This window comes from Vipera ursinii (genome assembly GCF_947247035.1).
Source record: "Vipera ursinii genome assembly, chromosome: Z".
Classification (NCBI taxonomy): domain Eukaryota; kingdom Metazoa; phylum Chordata; class Lepidosauria; order Squamata; family Viperidae; genus Vipera; species Vipera ursinii.
In genome coordinates, this window is record NC_139517.1 from 20,306,927 (window position 1) to 20,312,926 (window position 6,000).

The window sequence follows — 6,000 nt, forward strand, 5'->3', positions numbered from 1 at the left end:
TCTCTGATCAATCCTCATATTTATGATCTTCACATGTTTGTACAGGTGGTCCCCAACTTATGATTAGTTGCATACTGCAGCAGACCCCTTGAATGTTACTTATGACCTAGTTGCACAGTCATTCATCTTATGACCAACCACAGGAATACTGCAGTGGGCTCACCCACCTATCTCCCCCTCCAATTCCCCCAGGTACCTGGTAGATTCTGCTGTTTCAGAAGGGAAATATAAAATATCTTATAATGATGGGCTCTTATAATGATGGATCAATTTGGAATTGGTCAGTTGAAACAATTCCTTATTTTTTCTGTAAAAAGGTAAAGGTAAAGGTTCCCCCGCACATGTGTGCTAGTCATTTCCAACTCTAGGGGCCGGTGCTCATCTCCGTTTCAAAGCCGAAGAGCCGGCGTTTGTCCAAGGACGTCTCCGTGGTCATGTGGCCGGCATGACTAGATGCCAAAGGTGCACGGAACGCTGTTACCTTCCCACTGTAGTGGTCCCTATTTTTCTACTTGCATTTTTACGTGCTTTCAAACTGCTAGGTTGGCAGAAGCTGGGACGAGTAACAGGCGCTCACTCTGTTAGCATCCTAACCCACTGACCCTTTAATCATGCATATTGTCTAAATACCATTAAGAATAAATTACTCAGGCCATTGATGTAGTGTGGTCTTTTTCATCTGATAGAAATGGACTCTTGTGAAATATTGCTATATTGTCCATAGATTTTGAAAGGGAATAGCTGTTTGACTAATTGTATGGTACAATATCTGTACTTTGTATGTTTTAGATATAATTTGAGTAGGTTTTGCAAATTGTACAGTATACTATTTTTATTGTTTTATAGCATAAATGTACGTAAGTCCAAAATTTTTAGAATAATCAAAACTTTTAATACATTTTACAGATTCAGCCCCTTTGGTGTAGTGGTTGATATCAAGCCAAAAACCAGGAGAATGTGAGTTCTAGTTCTAGTTTCTAGAAACAAACAATCAAATAAATAAGCAAGCTTACAGGCATAATTTTATAGCTCAGTGTAAACAGATCTTAGGTTCTGTTAATTTATACATTATTAGGGTTTTATAGGACTATACACTTAGTGATTCAGCTTGCTTTTATAGATTTTAGTCATATTTTATTTATATTATCTTGACTGTTTTATTTTACTGTATTATATTCTAGTTGTTGACCAAATTGTTTCTTCTTTCTCTCCTGGTAGTTTCTTCTATTGACTTACCAATATACATTTTAAAGCAGATTTATATAGTCAGGAAATCCCAAAATGAAAGTATTGTTAATTTATATTGATTGGGATCTAAGAGTTAGTTAATATTCACCACACCACAAAGAAATCAAGATGCACATTTGATAAAGAAAGTACAGACTGTTTTTAATCACTCTTTTCTTCTCATTAGTTGTTCCTTGTTGTTCATATCTGGCCGAAACACAATTATATAACATTTGGGGAAAAAAGATGCATCCCAGAAGCCCAGCACCCGAAGCAAAGATAGAAAAGATCTCCACAGCCACTATGTATTTCCCTTTGGAACTCAAGTATGCTGGCACAAAGGACAACCAAACACTGCAAAAGTTCAACATGCTGAAAGTGATGAACTTGGCTTCATTGAAAGTGTCAGGTAATTTCCTGGCAAGAAAAGCTGTGATGAAGCTGATAAGAGCCAAGAAACTCACATAGCCAAGGACACAATAAAACATGGTCACAGAGCCTTCATTACATTGCAGGATAATTTCTTCAGTCACTGAGATCATATCAACATCTGGAAAGGGGGGACCTATTACCAGCCCGAGAGCACAAATGCCTGCTTGAATCAGGGAACAGGAAATAACAATGGAATTAGTCAATTTTTTCCCCACCCATTTTCTCATTCTGGATCCTGGTTTGGTGGCCATAAAAGCCAGAACTACTGTGATGGTCTTTGCCAAGACAGAAGAAACAGCCATCGAAAAAACCATTCCAAACATTTTTTGTCTGAGAAGACAACTTAATTTTCTTGGTTGACCAATGAAGAGCAATGCCGAAAGGAAACAGAGCAGCAGAGCAATGAGGAGTGTATAGGTTAGGTCCCGGTTGTTGGCTATGACAATGGGAGTATTGTGGTACCTCATAAATGCTCCAAGAACAAGAACAGTGGATAAAGAAAAAGAAAGAGCAACACAAGCTAAACTGACCCCTAAAGGTTCTTCATAAGTCAAGAAACTAATAGTTTTGGAAATACAAAACTCACATTTCTTGTTTGGATAGAATTTGTCTTTGCATCTAAAACAGACATGTCAAGCTCATGATGTCACGTGATGTCACGAGACGTATCGGGACACTTTTGCCATTGCTGGCAATGGGGTGGGCACGGCTTCCGGATGATGTGTCTGGCCTGCGGGCCGGCAGTTTGACACCCCTGATCTAGAACATTCATTTCCATCTGGAAAAAAAAAGAAATGATATGATGGTATTTTCATGCAGGTTATGTAAAACTGTTCAGCATTGCCTCTTCATCATAGTATAATCATAAAGCTAATTTATGATTATAAAGTTATAAACATTAGATTTTTTATAATCTTTATAACATATTTTAATTAGCAAGATTCCTGCTAAATTTAATTGGCATGCAAAATTTATTTTATTTAACAATACTTAATTTGTTTCAATTGACAATATTAACCTGACCTCTTCTGAAACCAAGCAGTAGATTCATAGGGTACGGGTAATTAGTGCTTTATATTTTCAAAATATAGAAAAAACACGTATAATCATCCACATGCACAGGAATACTTATAGTAGTTGTTTTGTCTAGATGCACAGATGAACCTTGTAGTTTGTATATTGATAAAAAGTTAAATTGTTAAATTTCTATTTCAGTTGAAGATGAAGCAAAACTGTTCAGATATTTATGCACCATTTAGATTTACAGATGTTTGTGAGGTTTATTTTATTGCAACATCTTTGTTTTCCTAAGAACAAAACATGGCTTTGATTTTTCAACTTACCCAAACATGGCTTTTTGAGCTCTTGTGTCAGGTTCTGTTAAGGTTTCTACCAGGATGACCTTTTTTTTTTATTGAAAAGTTTTAACATACAATTTTTCTTTAAACCCCCCTCCCCCTCCCTTCACCCTCCCCCTACCTCTCCCCCCTCCCCCCCTCCCCCCCCGACTTCCCAGAGCTAAATACAAGGTATATATAAAAAAACCAATCATAAACAATCATATACTAACAACTATAAACTATAAAATCCATCACTCTCTAGCTTATATAGGATAAAACAAACCTTAGTAATATTAAATATATATATATAAAAAAAACTAAAAGAAAAAAAGAAGAAAAAAGAAAGAAGACTTATTCAAATGCTACATAAAACTTCTTAACCCTATACTTATTCTGGATAAACTCAATCCATTTTCTCCATTCCATAATATAGCGTTCTTGCAAATGATCTTTCAAATAGGCCGAAATCTTCGCCATCTCTGCCAGGTCGGAAACCTTTAAAGTCCACTCTTCTATAGACGGCAATTCCTCTTTCTTCCAATACTGACCTATCAAGAGTCTTGCTGCCGTAATTAAATTCAACATCAACTTAGTGTCCACAACTGTAGCATCTGTAATTATTCCCAACAAAAAAAGTTGCGGACAAAACTTTATCCTCTGTTTAAAAAGCTTCTGCATGTTCCACCAAACTTTTATCCAAAAGGCCTTAACCTTTTTACATGTCCACCATATATGAAAATATGTTGCATCTTCATCACCGCACCTCCAACATTTAGGCTGATAATTCGGATACATACTTGCGAGCTTTTTAGGATCTAAATGCCATCTATAAAACATTTTGTAAAAATTCTCTCTTAGATTTTGAGCTTGTGTAAATTTTACGTTCCTCACCCAAATCTTTTCCCACGTGTCCATTGTAAAAACTTCCTGGATGTTTTGGGCCCATTTTATCATACAATCCTTAACAAGTTCTGTTTCTGAATCAATCTCTATCAACGCAAGATATATCCGTTTAATATATGCTGGTCCCTGGTTTCTAATTTGCTTTATCAAATTTTCATCAGTCATTGTAAAACCATTTTTCTGATCTTCTTTCCACCTGGCCCGTAACTGAGTATATTGAAACCAGTTTTGAACAACCTTCCCTTCTCGCAAGAGGCTATATGATTTCAAACACCAGACATTTCTTTCCAAACTTAGGATCTCCTTGTACGTAGTCACATCATGTTTGAAACCAGCATGTATATTTTCTATTGCGTGTTTTGGAATTGCCCACAGTGGTATCTTGCAATCTAACTTATGTCTGTACTTCTTCCAAACTCTCAGCAATGCCTGTCTTAAAATATGCACTCTAAACACATTGTCTACCTTCTTGTCATACAACAAATATGCATGCCAGCCAAACAACAAATCATGGCCCTCAAGATTTAATAATCTCTCTTGTGTCAAATTAATCCAATCACTTATTCCTACTAATGCAGCAGCTTCATAATATAGTTTAAGATTGGGCATTTTAAGCCCACCTCTCTCACGAGTATCCTGCATAATCTTAAGTTTAACTCGTGGCTTTTTCCCTGCCCACACAAATTTATTGATACCTCGCTGCCATTCCTCCAAATTAGAATCTTTCTTAAGAATCGGTATCATTTGAAATAGAAATAAAAATTTAGGCAGGACATTCATTTTCACTGCTGCAATCCGTCCCAACAAAGACAATTGCAATTTTTCCGAATTCTCCAATTCCTTTTGAATTTTCCCCCATAGTTTTTCATAATTATTTTTATATAACTTTGTATTAGAGGGCGACAAAAACACCCCCAAATATTTAACCCTTTTAACAATCTCAAATCCAGTTAGTCCTTCTAAAAGAGCCTTTTGCAAAACTGTCATATTTCTGACCAAAATTTTGGTTTTCTGTGTATTAACTTTAAATCCAGAAACCTTCCCATATTGTGTTATTATCTCCATCAGGTCCACAACAGAGTTCTCTGGCTGGGTCACTGTAACAACCAGATCATCTGCGAATGCTCTCAATCTATAATCCTGATCTCTAATTTGTATCCCCTTAATTTTTTCCGAATTCCGTATTTTAACCAATAATATCTCTAATGTTAACACAAATAACAAGGGCGATAACGGACACCCTTGCCTTGTGCCCTTCTCAATATTACATGCTTCTGTCAAGCTATTATTAACTATAATTCGGGCAGTTTGTTTTTGATATAATGCCCTAATCGGTTGCAAAAAATTTTCCCCAAAATCCATTTTGTCTAAAACTTTCAACAAAAATTGCCAATTCAATTGATCAAAAGCTTTTTCAGCATCTAAGAAAATTAGCGCCGCAGAGATCTGGTTGTTCCTTTCCAAAAACTCTAACACATCAACTATATGCCTCACATTATTTTTCATTTGCCTACCACTAATAAACCCCGTTTGGTCCCCATGAATCACCTGTTGCAGAACCCTCATCAGTCTATTAGCCAAAACCTTAGCAAATATCTTGTAATCTGTATTTAAAAGCGATATCGGTCTGTAATTTTTAACTTGAGTAGCATCTTGGTCTTCCTTCGGAATCAAGGAAATAAAAGCTGTTCTCCAAGACGGTGGCACCTTTCCCCCCCTCTGGATTGTCTGGAACAGTTCCTTTAACGGTTTTATCATCTCTATTTGTAGATTTTTGTAATAGGCCGCAGTCAAACCATCCGTACCTGGTGCTTTATCCACCTTCAATTCCTTAATTGCTGTAACAATTTCTTCTTCTGTAATCAATTGATTAATCCCTTCTTTTTGTACTTGCGTAAGAACCGGGATGCTAGCATTCTCCAAATATATATTAATGTCTTTTTCATTAATTTTCTCCTTAGCATATAATTTAGAATAAAAATCCACAAAAGCGTCCTTGATAAGGTCCTGTTGAAACACAACCCTTCCTTTATACTCAATCTTGTCTATATTAGAAGCCCTTTGTTTTTTCCTCAATCTATAAGCTAACCATCTACCT